Source organism: Capricornis sumatraensis, chromosome 7, assembly GCF_032405125.1.
Source record: "Capricornis sumatraensis isolate serow.1 chromosome 7, serow.2, whole genome shotgun sequence".
NCBI classification, from domain to species: domain Eukaryota; kingdom Metazoa; phylum Chordata; class Mammalia; order Artiodactyla; family Bovidae; genus Capricornis; species Capricornis sumatraensis.
The window spans coordinates 44,167,560-44,182,262 of NC_091075.1; positions in this window are offsets into that span (position 1 = coordinate 44,167,560).

Consider the following 14,703-nt stretch of genomic DNA (forward strand, 5'->3'; position numbering starts at 1 on the left):
TCTCTGTAGGTATATTACTGCTGGCATTTGTTCCTGACGTGTATGATTTGTAAACTTCTTGGTCATTCTTGCTCAGGCTGATCAAGTCCTGCTGGTCCCTGCTGCTGATTCAGTTTCATTTTCATTCTTACTGCTCCTGAAGACCCCAAAAGGACCAGTTATCCCTGCCATTTGACCCAGACTCAGGTGGTCCACCTTCTTTTTTTGGTTCTGGTAATCACTTTTATTACACTTTCAGTAGCCTCAATGTGAACCACAGGGGAGCCTTTGGGAACTTCAGGGTTCCTTCCAGGATTTGAGAACACTAAGTCAGCTAGCCATGTGATTTCCTCAGGGTTACCAGGGACCCCACTCCAGTATTCTTGCTTGGAAAATCCCATGGATGAAGGAGCCTGGCGGGCTGCAGTCCATGGGGTCGCGAAGAGTCGGACCCGACTGAGCAACTTCACTTTCACTTTTCCCTTTCATGCACTGAAGGAGGAAATGGCAACCCACTCCAGTGTTCTTGCCTGGAGAATCCCAGGGATGGTGGAGCCTGGTGGGCTGCCGTCTGTGGGGTCGCACAGATTCAGACACGACTGAAGCTACTTAGCAGTAGCAGCAGCAGCACAAGGGGCCCTAACATTCAGAGGTGGGGCAAATTCCCACCACTAGTAGTTTTACCCACATTTTATCTAATCTACCTCCTAATCTCAGATGTTTATCCAAGGAAAGATTAAGACACATGTGGCTCAAGTCTGTTTCTCCCCATATTGGCTCCTTCATCTCTCCACAATCTTGTAGAGAGATAAGAATTGGGTTTCCCGCTTCTTTTGCTATGTCCAGGAGAGCTCTAGATGTCATAACTTCTTAGACCTACTCTCACTCTGCTCCTAAGGATGTAACATTAGACAAGGTTCAGGGACAGGGGAAAGGGCATCATGGAAATAGAGAAATTATCATAAAATTCCAATGGGACCAAAATTGGGAGAATACTTCAAAACACGCTCTTTAAATTTTTACTTCCATAAGTACATGTCAAAAGAGTCTAGTTGCTAAAGAGTTTGAGGTTTCTAACCTAAACAGCCTAGGGTCAAATGTCCCCGGTCTCATAGTTAGCTATGTGACTCTGGCCAAGTTCATAACCTTTACACATCTGTTACCTCATCTGTAAAACAGAGATCATAATACTATCTACCTTAGTCTTCCCTGGTGGCTCAGAGGTTAAAGCGTCTGCCTCCAATGTGGGAGACCCAGGTTCAATCCCTGGGTCGGGAAGATCCCCTGGAGAAGGAAATGGCAATCCACTCCAGTATTCTTGCCTGAAGAATCCCATGGATGGAAAAGCCTAGTAGGTTACAGTCCACGGGGTGGCAAAGAGTCAGACACGACTGAGCGACTTCACCTTCACCTTAGCATGGTGTTATGGTAAATCAGTTTAGGTAAAGTATTTGGAAATAAGTCTAATACTTTATTAATTCTCCTTAAGCATTATAAAATGGTTGACTCTGAATACATACAAAGATCTATCTCTAAGGCAAAAGAGTGATTCAATAGTTTGAAGTGATAATAGTATTTCTGCCATTGGTCTGTACGAGTTGTTATGCGAACTTGAGAGAGCCTGAGTTATTTTTTAGTCTTTTTTCCCAGGGTTTGACCTTCCCGTTCACTGGGGTTTGAAATGAATCTGCAGCAAGCTTTATTATTTGCTCTGACTCAGTGTGGGATAATTGTTATTTAAATAGGCCTGTAGGTGTGTGCTGGGAGATGCTAGGTGAAGCACCAAGAAATCAAAAGAGAACAAATAGCCCTGCCCTTGAATTGTTTACCGTTCTATTACGGGAGACAGGAAAAACAGACTAGCAGTGAGTCACTTCCAGGAGGTAAGTGACCATTTACAATTTCTCTGAGCCTGTGCCCTTCCACCCAAAAGAGAATTCACCACTTAATTTGATACTAGACCATGGCATATATTGGACTTTCTGCTCCCCATTGCCTCCATCTAAATAAACAGTGCAGAACTCAACTAAGTGATGCCCAGTGGTAGAAAAAATAATAATAATATGAATCTTGAGGTACCTAACAATCACAGAATCAGGGGGTGAGGTAGAAACGCTTGAAGTGAAATAAGCTCAGACGTTGTAAAAGATGTGTGCTACAGGTGACACCTCTGTTGATTAGGGCTTGTCAGTGTAACCCAGGCTCAGTACCACAAGCCCAACCAGATACGCTGCGGCCCTTTATGGAGATTGCTCACTAGCGTAAATTAAAGCAGCATCTTGGCAGGATCTTTTCCCGATTCTGCAGCCTCATGCTCTACAGAGCAATTCTTGAGGATGAATCACTGTAGATTTTTACAAAGACTAGTTTCTTTTCTTTCCAAGTTAGGTAAACTTAACTGGTGTCCTTTAAAAAAGTTAAAAAGCAAATCACTAGACTGGCTCTATTTTTCAATGTCATGTCTATTCATTTCCCTTTAGTAAATATCTCCATCTCAATACAACGTCAAGGACTGAGATAAAACAAAACCCACAAAATCATATATCAGTGAACTGACCTAAGAAACAGTCACATAACTATCTTCATTTTACAGATGATGAAACTGAGGCCAAAGGAAGATGCCATTGTAAAAAACAAAAAGTCTATATTTAAATTAGTTGCAACCTTTTTCTGCCTCATTAAAATTCAACTCTATTTCATCATAGGTATGAGATAACACAAAATACAGGAAAAATATTAAGAAAGCAAAATTATTTATAGTTTACATTTATACTTATATTTTTACATTTCACTCTAATGTCTCCTTTTTATGATTTCATTTTTACCATAGTGTTTCTGGTAGATGCTCATCTTTTCTGGAGAGTTATTTTTCCATGTATGTTGAGTTAAGAGGTTTACAATTCTGGTTACTTGCTTATGGCATCTTTTTAAATTAGTTTCATTCAAACAGGTCATTGTACAACTGAGACCAAAAAGGAAGTGTGGTAAAATGCTTAGAAATTGAGTTGGAAAATCAGTTCAATTCACTCACCTATTAATAAAAGGAAATCACTTTTGAAAAGGAATAGCTTTAAGCCACAGAAAATACAGAAAGAGTTCATATTTGGTTTGCTATTCCTTAAGAAGCAATAACCATATGTGCAGTCAAGAGAAAGAACTATAAAAAATAAAGAAAAGGATAAATAACCTAATTTACTTAAGGGCAGATTCATTTTAATGCATGGGAAGGAGCAACGTTATGATGACAGGCCAACAGAAGAGTCATTAGTTTCATAAGCAGAGACTAAGAATGCTAGGAGAGCTTTCTACCCCTAGAACAACCAGACTGGAGTAGGCATTGATTTTGGTAAACATTCGGGGTTACTCTTCCTGGTGGGCATATTTCTAGAAGAATGGAAGCGCCTTGTAAATAAAATGGAATCAGTAGTAAATAAACTGTAGGAGATTATGAATGAAAAGGATTTTTAATCCTACTTCAGTTAAACAGCGGGTTCAGAATACTTAGTTGTTCCTGTCTTACTTACATATTTACTCCTCATAGAATTCTTCTTTATGGTGCTCATATCACTCACTTCCTGGAATGTCCACTTTCCTAAATTCAATTTAAATATATATTTTGAGTATATTTTATGTGTCATATTGTGAAGTGGGACTATAAAGTGATATTTGATTTTTAGGTGCTCAGAAAGGGCAGGGAAGCAGGGAAGTTGACACCGATGGACTCTACTGCCTGTAGCACAGAAGCTAGTGTTACATAGGAGTTCACAGGAAGCCACTGCAAATTTCATGTCTGCTGTCTGGCCATCTGCCTGCTAGCAGCTGCTGCCAGAGGAGAGTGGTTTATACATCCCTCTCACCTTCCAAATCTATTCTGTAAACTAGATCCTGTGTCTAGGTGAGGTCCTAAATGGGTACGGATGGTGCAGAGATCCAAAAACATATGGCATTATCTGCCCCTTTGAATACTCAGCATCCATATATAACCTTGGGTGTGTCTGTGTGTTTTAGTCACTTAGTCATGTTCAACTCTGTGACCCCATGGACTGTAGCGCACCAGGCTCCTCTGTCTATGGAATTCTCCAGGCAAAAATACTAGAGTGGGCTGCCATTTCCTTCTCTAATATAACTATGCATAGATGCACGCTAAGTCGCTTCAGTCACGTCCAACTCTGCGCAACCCCATAGACAGCAGCCCACCAGGCTCCTCCATCCACAGGATTCTCTAGGCAAGAATACTGGAGTGGGTTGCCATTTCCTTCTCCAATGTAACTATATATATATACACACACACACACACACACACACACACACTCACACTTCAGAACAGTAAGACAAGAATGTTTTGTTCTGCTGTATATGATCCAATTATCACTCACATGAATAATGACATGTTCCTCTCCTAAAACCAGGAAATTCAAACTCATAACTATCTGTCTCTGTGTGATATTCACTATTTTAATAGATCGGTTACAATTCCCTTCTTTAGACTACATTATAAAGTAACTACCAACACCCTTAGTACAATGAGAAGAAAAAAAAAGAAATTGGTAAATACAGACATACATAACATTCAACAAAGAAAATGCATAGCTATTATGGCTCTCAGTTCTGTAACTGGTCGCCCCCTGCCCGCTATGTGCTCAGTCAAATCTCAGCTGGTGTTGGTCCCTTATTTTATGGAGTAACCCAAATCTCCACTCCTAAGGGAATGAATCATCAACGGTCTTGATTGTGCTGAGCTGCTTAGCCTTCCATTAACTCGGATCCATAGACACCAAAGGACTAAGAGAGGTGGTGTGGTGCCTTAGTTGCTAAGCCATGTCTGACTCTTTTGCCACCTCATGGACTGTAGCCTGCCAGGCTCCTCTGTCCATGGGATTCTCCAGGCAAGAATGCTGGTGTGGATTGCCATTTCCTTCTCCAGCAGATCTTCCTGACCCAGAGATCAAACCCTCGTCTCTCGCTTGGCAGGTAGTCTACTGCATTGCAGATGGATTCTTTACCAACTGAGAAAGCAGGGAAGTAAGGACTAAGAGAGGGCCTCATAAAAGTCTATCAGCTAGTCATCTGTGTTCTTCATGCCAGTGAAATGACAGTTAAGGAAGGGAATTACTATATTATCTGGGGTGACTGATACGGATCATCAAGGAAAAATAAGGGTTGGGTCCCCTATGGGAAAGGATCCCATAAAATTCCCTTGGGTCCAGAAATCTCCTCCTGACCTGCAGAAACTTGTGTGTCCTTGAAGATCAGGATTGATCCCTCCAGATAATATAGAAATTCTCTTTCTCAGCTATCATTTCACTGTGAGGGGAATCCAGATGACTAGCTGATATCCATAACTTCCAGTCAATGTAACCTTTAGTGGGTGCCTGCTAGATACTTTCTCCTTTAGGATCTAAGACCTCAGAAGCAGCAGATCCAAGCACTGTATGGGTGGAAGCACAATTTTACTAGTAGATCATTAGGGATAATAATAAAAAGAGGTCATTTTCTTTCTACTCTTTCAATCCCAAAACCTTTATATTCTGGATATGTCAGAATCCTAAACTGGTCAAAAGTTCCAAGAATATATCTCATTGGACTGGACAGATCTCCAGTCTGGGGATCTGGGTGTTTGTTTATTGGGGGATTAGATATTTGCAAAGCCAGTGAATTCCAAAGATGTGACCCAATGCCCCATTTTGTAAGCTATAAAACAGGTGTGGTACATCATGATAGTGAATGAGGCATCCCATGTGCACACAAGGCATATCCATACATCCATATCCTTGCTAACATCATCTTTTTTTTCTGTTTGATGACAGCCATTCTAACAGGTATAAGTGATATCTCATTGTGGTTTTCACTTGCATTTCCCTGGTGATCAGTGAGTGATGTTAAGCATCTTTGCATATATCTATTGGCCATCTGTATATCTTTTGAGAAATATCTATTCAGACACTTTGCCTATTTTATAATTGTTATTTGTGTTAGGACCAAACTGGAGCCAGGACAGGCTCTAAGGGGCAGGCTAGGCCTGAGGTTTAGTCTCTAGAAAAGCTGAGGCACTGGAAACTCCCGCAGGCTGTGTAGCTCGACCTATCAGAAAAACCCCCAAAGCCCCCCCGCCCGCGCCAGACCCGAGCCAATCCGGATAGGGATGAGAGGTTTAATAGTCCTGCGTGAGTACGGTTTAGCCAATCAGCTATGCTGTTACAGGAACAAAGAACCGTCTGTATAAAAGTAGAGGTGATTCAGAGCTGGGGCTCTTGTCGGATTCCACTGTGCTGGATGAGACCTGGGCCCTAGCTAGAGCTAGCAATAAACCCCTTTATACTTTTGCATTGCTGTGGACGTCTTATTCTCTCAGTTTTGGGACTCGGACTTCGGGCACAACAATTTGTTTTCTTGCTATTGAGTCACTTGCATTCCTTATATATTTTGGATATTACCCCCCATCACATGGATGGTTTGCAAATATTTTTTTCATTCTATAGGCTGTGGTTTCACTCTGTGGACTGTTTCTTTCGCTGTGCAGAAAATTTTTAGTTTGATATAATCCTTTTTGTCTAATTTTTCTTTTATTGCCTATGCTTTGAGGGTTCATTCCAAAAAAAAAAAAAAAAAAATCATTGCCCAGACCAATGTCAAGAGCTTTTTCTTCTAACCATTTCATGATTTCAGGTCTTATATTTAGGTCTTCAATTCATTTGGAGTTCATTTCTGTATACAGAGTGAAATTAGTATCCAAGTTTATTCTTCTGTGTGTGGAGAATAAGTTTTCCAACAACATTTATTGAAGATACCATCCTTTCCCATTGTGTATTCTTGGCACCTTTATTAAAGATCAATTGACTATAAATGTGTGAACTTACTTCTGGGCTTTCTATTCCATAACACTGATCTATGTTTCTGTTTTAATATCAGTAGTATGATGCATTTACTACTTAGCTTTATAGGATATTTTGAAATCAGGTGGTATGTGGACTTCATCTTTGTTCTTTGTGCTGAAGATTGCTTTGGCTATTTGTCTTTTGTGAGTATCATATAAATATCGTGAATTTTAGGATTGCTTTTTCTATTTCTGTAAAAAATGACACTTGAATTTTGATAGGGATTGTTATCAAATAAGCAGCCCACTCCAGTATTCTTGCCTAGAGAATTCCATGGACAGACCATGGGGTCACAAAAGATCAGACATGCCTGAGCACTAAACAACAGCAACAGCAGGGATTTCTATAGAACTCTTAGTGTAATTTTTTCATGTACAGAGATATTTCTTCATTTATTCATGTCTTTTCAGTTTCTTTCATCAGTGTTTTATAGTTTCCAATGTACATGTCTTTCACCTCCTTGGTTAAAATTATTTCTAAGTATTTTATTTTTGTGATATTATTCTGATGCTTTCTTTTTGGGATAATTGCTATTCAGTTCAGTTGCTCAGTCACGTCCAACTCTTTGCAACCCCATGAATCACAGCACGCCAGGCCTCCCTGTCCATCACCAATTCCCGGAGTTTACTCAAACTCACGTCCATTGAGTCAGTGATGCCATCCAGCCATCTCATCTTCTGTCATCCCCTTCTCCTCCAGTCCCCAATTCCTCCCAGCATCCGGGTCTTTTCCAAGGAGTCAACTCTTCGCATAAGGTGGCCAAAGTATTGGAGTTTCAGCTTCAGCATCAGTCCTTCCAAAGACCACCCAGAACTGATCCCCTTTAGAATGGTCTGGTTGGATCTCCTTGCAGTCCAAGGGACTCTCAAGAGTCTTCTCCAACACCACAGTTCAAAAGCATCAATGCTTTGGTGCTCAGCTTTTTTCACAGTCCAACTCTCACATCCATACATGACTGCTGGAAAAACCATAGCCTTGACTAGACGGACCTTTGTTGGCAAAGTAATGTCTCTGCTTTTCAATATGCTATCTAGGTTGGTGTCCGGAGCAAGCACAGGAGATCCCACCCATGGCAAAGGTCATGAGGAAGAGCCCTGATGGGCAAAGGCAGGTCAGGACTCCAGGGACTCCCTGACCCCACCCATGACAAGGTCATGCAGGCGAGGCGGATCAAGACTCAAGAAGTCCCCTAGATCAGCTTGAGCATCTATCCCTGAAACCAAAATCTGTCTGTTATACTACACTCTTCTGATTTTAACAGGGGCTATCCCTGACCACCTTTCTCTGGAAAATTAACTTAGAGCTCCAGTTAATAGTCTCCTGCATATAAAAGGAGTGTCTCAGGTCAAACCTTTCTGCTGGCAGACTAGCTTGTGTGACAGGATTATCCACACTCTTGCTACTATGCACATGATTATTTACAACCTCTCAACCATAAACAGCACAGAGAGTTTGGAGTATTTTGAAAGTCTTAGTTAGTATAGGGCTTTTCTAAAGATAAAAATCATGTTGGTGAAGGGTTTCATTCCTGAGTTAATGATTGCCGCCAGGCCTCCATATACTCAGGCACCTGGGAGTATGTTAATCAATGTAATTGGAATGTAGAAAAAGAAATATAGTAGTTTTGATGTTAGCAATACTAGAATTTCAAGTTAATGAATTTTCTCTTTGTTATAAATCACTGTACTCCTCTTTCTTTGTTATAAACCGTTGTATCCTTGCTATGTAAGAATGTAACTTTATCACTATCTTAAGACTAAGTAGATCTTAAGGGAAAACAAGTTTTCTGATTGACTAACCTTTATCAATAGAAAGAAAGACGGGGCCATAAAATGTTAATCGGTCTCCAGACCAGAAGATATTGTAAACAAACATAAGACCCTCGTAAGAACAAAGGTATGCAAAGAACACTCTGTCTTTAGATAAGGGTCAGAGCAGCTGACTCTGTTTCTTACATTTATCTCTATGTACAACTTAAAGTATAAAAGCTTCCCTGAAAACTAAACAGACAGACCAAGACCAGGACCAGGACCAGTACCAAGACCAGTTCCAAGAAAGCCTGGTTTCCCCATGTCGTCTTTTCTTTCTTACTCTCGTTTTCAGGCTAATTCCCAGCTGGAGCACAGAGGTCCACTGTGTTTACTTGTTTGCCTGGACTTCTAAGACTTGAACGGGAAGGCGCCCTGCATCTTCACTCCCTCGGGAGACTGGGAGGGCGCCTGCGGCCTACGTAAACGATGCAAGTCTCTTGTCTTGAGACTTTATTGATTTTCTGGGTAAACCAAGAAATATAAGCCTCTTTCTCTCCTCTATTCTCTTAACTGCAAATTCTTTCCTTATCTCTCTCTAAATCTATATATCTCTCTCGCCTCGCCGTCCACACTTCGGATACCCTGGATCCAACCAGGGCAGGAACCTGGTAGGTTGGTCATAACTTTTCTTCCAAGGAGTAAGCGTCTTTTAATTTCATGGCTGCAATCACCATCTGCAGTGATTTTAGAGCCCCCCAAAATAAAGTCTGACACTGTTTCCACTGTTTCCCCATCTATTTCCCATGAAGTGATGGGACCAGATGCCATGGTCTTCGTTTTCTGAATGTTGAGCCAACTTTAAGCCAACTTTTTCCACTCTCCTCTTTCACTTTCATCAAGAGGCTCTTTAGTTCCTCTTCACTTTCTGCCATAAAGGTGGTATCATCTGCATATCTGAGGTTATTGATATTTCTCCTGGCAATCTTGATTCCAGCTTGTGCTTCCTCTAGCCCAGCATTTCTCATGATGTACTCTGCATATAAGTTAAATAAGCAGGGTGACAATATACAGCCTTGATGTACTCCTTTTCCTATTTGGAACCAGTCTGTTGTTCCATGTTCAGTTCGAACTGTTGCTTCCTGACCTGCATATTGGTTTCTCAAGAGGCAGGTCAGGTGGTCTGGTATTAGTGTTATAGAAATGCAACTGATTTTTATATGTTAATGTACCCTGTAACTTTACTGAATTTGTTCATTACTTCTAATGAGTTTGTGTGTGTATGCAGTCTTCACAGTTTTCTATGTATGTCATCTGCAAATAGAGACAATTTTATTTCTTCTTTCCAATATAGATGCCTTTTCTTTTTCTTGCTCAATTGCTTTGACTAGGACTTCCAGTACTATATTGAATAGGAGTGATGAGCAGGCATCCTTCTTTTATTCCTGATCTTAGAGGAAAAGCATTTCATAGTTCAGTATGATGTTAGCTTTCCATAGTTCAGTATGATGTTAGCTGTGGACATGACCTTTATTATGTTGAGTTACTTCCTTCTATGCCTAATTTGTTGAGAGTTTTAATCCAAAAGCTCTTTTCTAGACCTAGCTCTCAAGTCTTCTGACTTGTCACTCCCTGCTTCTCCCTTAATAGAATGGCTTCTGCCTTGAGGCTATCAGGCTAAAACACATCTTCAACCTATGATTTGCCTCACATGGATCTTCATGTACTTTAACTGCTCAAAGCATTTCTCCAACTCATTTATTTGGCTGTGTGTGGTAGAGAAGCACTTGGTTTTTCTAATCCTCCAAGATTTCATGTCTGGTCTTTTCTTATATCCGTTCATTCCTGTTGGCAAACTGCAAATTCTCATCTCCAGTAACTTATACACTAATACAGAAGTTCTTTTCAATCACTTTTCCTACAACTGCTGGCATAGGAGGTATATTGTCTATCTTCCAACTTATTACATGAGCAATTTCACAAAACAGCTTGCTACCATATAACATGGGTCACCATGTTCCACTTCTGCCACAAGTTTCTTGGCACTTGCTTCTTGGCCACTAAATCAAAGATATTTATTTCAAATTTTTGTTATGGCAGTATCCTACTTCTAGGATCCATTTCTCTATTAGGGGAAATAATATTAGCTGGTAGAACAATTAACTTCAACACCTCAGTGGCTTACACTGTAAAAGTTGATTATTTACTCATTCTTTGTCCAGTGAGGTTGAAGCAGATTCTTCTTTGTAACATCATTTGGAGAATCAAGCTCTTCCCATTTTATGATGCCACCATGCAACTCATGGCTTCACGGTTCACCATGAGTAAAGAAAGTGAATAACAGAGAATCGCCCATGGAGCATTTTTACAGTCCAGGCATATATCACTGCTGCTTCATTCCACTGCCCAAAATTGTCACAGAGACAAATCTAATGGAAGGAAGCTGGCAAATGTAGTTCATTTGTGTGCCCAGGAGGATAAGATGGGTGCCATGAACACAAAGCATTGCCTCTGATTTGAAATCAGGCAACTGGTTCATTCCCAGTTTCTACTGCTTTCTACTTCTGCAACTTTCTGATGGTATTTCTTCATGATATTTATACAAAATTGCTTTCTTGTGGAGAATTATAAACCAAATCAAAGTATTAATTAATTAGGTAAGGGTAAAATGAATTCTCAGAAGACATTCTCAGAATTTTAAGATGTGATAGATGCTATTTTTATGTTTTTTCCTTGAAATTAAAAATGCACATGTAACTAATTCTAACCAATAAACTATGAGAAGAGAAGTCTTTCAATTCTGAACTGATAGTGAAAATCACCCCCATCCTCCAACCCTTCAGCAACACTGATCTTAGAATATAACTATTATACCAATAAGAGATGGGAGCATGTCTGTCACTTTGGATTCTGGAACAACTATATAAGTAAATATGAGGAACAGAGTACTGTGTCCACCTCCACCGCACATGTACCATGAGCAAGCAAAACATATTTCTTTGGTTAAGCAGCTGAGATGTGGGTGTTAAAAAGCTTACAAAGCCTGGTGGTTCTCAGCTAGAGTTGACATTGCTCCTGAGGGGACATTTAGCAATTGTCTTGAAATGCGTTTGTTTACTGCAGCTGAAACAGTACTGACATCGAATTTGTAGAGCCCAGGGATGATACTCAGCATTCTACAATACACAGGACAGCTTCCCTCAACAAAGAAGGACCTGGTCTCACTGTGTCAACAGTCCTGAAGTGGAGAAACCATAATAGCTTACCTTGACTAATAAACAATACCTCAGAAATATTTCCTGCAGTCCTTCTTGGGAAGCTACTGAAGAATGTGCTGGCACAAAAAAAGTTAAAAAGTGAAAGTTTCTCAGACATGTCTGACTCTTTGTGACTCCTTGGACTGTAGCCTGTCAGGCTCCTCTGTCCATGGAATTTTCCAGGCACGAATACTAGAGTGGGTAGCCATTCCCTTCTCCAGGAGCGCTTCCTAACCTAGGGATCAAACCGGGGTCTCCTGCATTGTAGGCAGATTCTTTACCATCTGAGCCAACAGGGAAGCCCTTAACAGAAGTATAAATCAGAAAGTGAGATGTAAGAACCCAAGGAGCCAACTCAGAAGAGAGGGAGTTCTCAGGAGAGAACAACAGTAGGATCCCAGATGCAGCAGGTCTACAATATCAGCCAAGTGATAGTCTAAAAAGAGGATGGGAGGTTGCAGGAATGAGTCCCTCCGAGGTATAAAAAAAGAGTTACTGCTCAATAAGTATGAATGTATTAACAACAACTTTCAAGTTTGTTCAAAAGTTCAGAAATTAATGAGTGATAGATTCAGAGAAAATTAAGTAAAAAGTAAAATTTCCTCCAAGCAGAATTGTACAAGAAAAGAAGTGATACATAACAATATGCATGGTATGATAAATTAAAATTTTGTGAATTATATTTAAATTTCATAGTAATAAAATAAAAACATTGATACAGCCAAAAGGTATCATTTAACTGAATTGGAAGTCTAGGGAGGATGGAAGTGTACACGTGAGAATGTGGGAGAAGGGAGGAGGGAGAGGGTTAAAAAGTTAAATGCTCATCTTCTGCTATAAGAAGTTAGTGGATAATATTTAAAATGGAAAAATCAAGAAATAGCAATGTAAGCAGATTACTTAGATATATGAGGCTATGTGCCAAAAGCAACAGCTAAAAATAAGTTAAAACTAATTACTTCTATAGAGGTGGAAATTGGAAAGAGGGAGTGAAGACATTTATTTTTCATTATAAACTTAATAGTGCCATTTTTAAAATTGTAAACATACATTATTTCTGGCAAAAGCAAAATAGTTTTTACAAAAATGAGGGCAAAATAAATCCATTTTTAGGCATTAAAATGATATAATATATAGGAAACTTTTTTCAATACTGTATAAACTGGTATGTGGAAGCTGGTTGTGGGGATCATTACAGCGGATGTGGAAGATATTGTTAATAATTGATACCAGGCCTCAGCACAGATGCTGGCATATATTTGCTCGTTATTGGTCATCAGCAGCAATCAGCATGCAGGACTAAGTGCCAAGGTTGTTACCCAACTACTTATCAAGGAAGGGGAAGTCTTGGTTCCTGCCAATTATCCAACACCCCTTACTCTGTGTACACCTTGTGGTAGGCATGAACTCTGTCCTCAGTGTCCATGTAGCACAGTAGGGCTGTCTGACCCTGACCACAAGGTCTGACCTTGATCTAGAACACACCCTAATCCTCAGCTGAGCCCACTTCTTAAATTCCCTTTAGTTGGGAGCTAACTATAATTTATATAGACCAAGTATTACCAGTTGAGGTCAAGAGAAGGGGACAACAGAGGATGAGATGGTTGGATGGCATCACTGACCCAACAGACATGAGTTTGAGCAAATACTGAGACACAGTGAAGGACAGGGAAGCCTGGTGTGCTGCAGTCTATGAGGTTGCAAAGACTCAGACATGACAGCGACTGAACAAAATTATCAGATTCCTCTCCTATCACCCCAAGCCTCCTGCCAACTCTCCACCTTTCCAAAATCAGAATTAATGGCACTTTACTCTTCTTTACGTATAGTCAGTTTTGTTGGTGTCTTCCACTCTCTAGTGCTGGAAATAGAAATCGCAGTGCAATACAGCATAGTGGATAAAAGCCTGGCCACAGGAAAGAGAACACGTGAGTTCAGATTCAGCTCCGCTGCTTTCTAAGGTTGTGTGAACTTGGGGAAATTACTTAAACTCTCTGTCTCATTTTCTTCATCTATGAAAGGGGATAATAAGAGTACTTGCCTCATAAGTTTGATATAAGATCAAAAGAGTTAATAAATGTAATTTTATGAATTCCATGGTGGTCCAATGGTTGGTATTCAGTGCTCTCACTGCCATGGGTCCTGATTCAGTGCCTGGTTGGGGAACTAATATCCCGCAAGATGTGCAGCAGGAAAAAAAAGCAGAGAGAGAGAGAGAATATAGGAAAAATTAAATGTAATACTAAGAACTATTTCTAGCACCTACTAAAACTACACAAACATCAATGACTTATTATAGTACACAGTAAAACTGTATAATTGTTAGCCATCATTGTTATTGTTAATATTAATATCATTATTAGGACTTCAGCAGCACCAAGCACATAACAGGCACTGAAAAAACGTTCATCAGTGTGACTGAATCACAGAACACATTTGCAAAGATCTGAATCAACCTCCAGCCACCCCTACTCCTGCTATATGAACCATGATAAAACGTTGGCATGCAGTTATAGAAATGCAATCAGCACACTCCCAAAGAAAACCACAGCTCAATTCTCTACCCCAGTGTTCCTCCACACAGCTTTTGACAGATTTACCCCTGGAATGTTCTGAAAAGATCCACCCCACAAAATCCAAACTACTCTCTTGGATAGAGCAGCTTCATTGAACTTCTCTCAAAATTTCAAACCAGCCAAGCAGTGTAGGCCTCAAGAACTCAGGGCCTCAGCCTCAAATGTGGCTCCACCAGGCCCACCTCCTCCACGCGCCCCAAGACTCCTCCTTAGAGGGGTTAATATTTTAATTATGTCACCTGCCAGTATTTTCATAACACTCATCCAC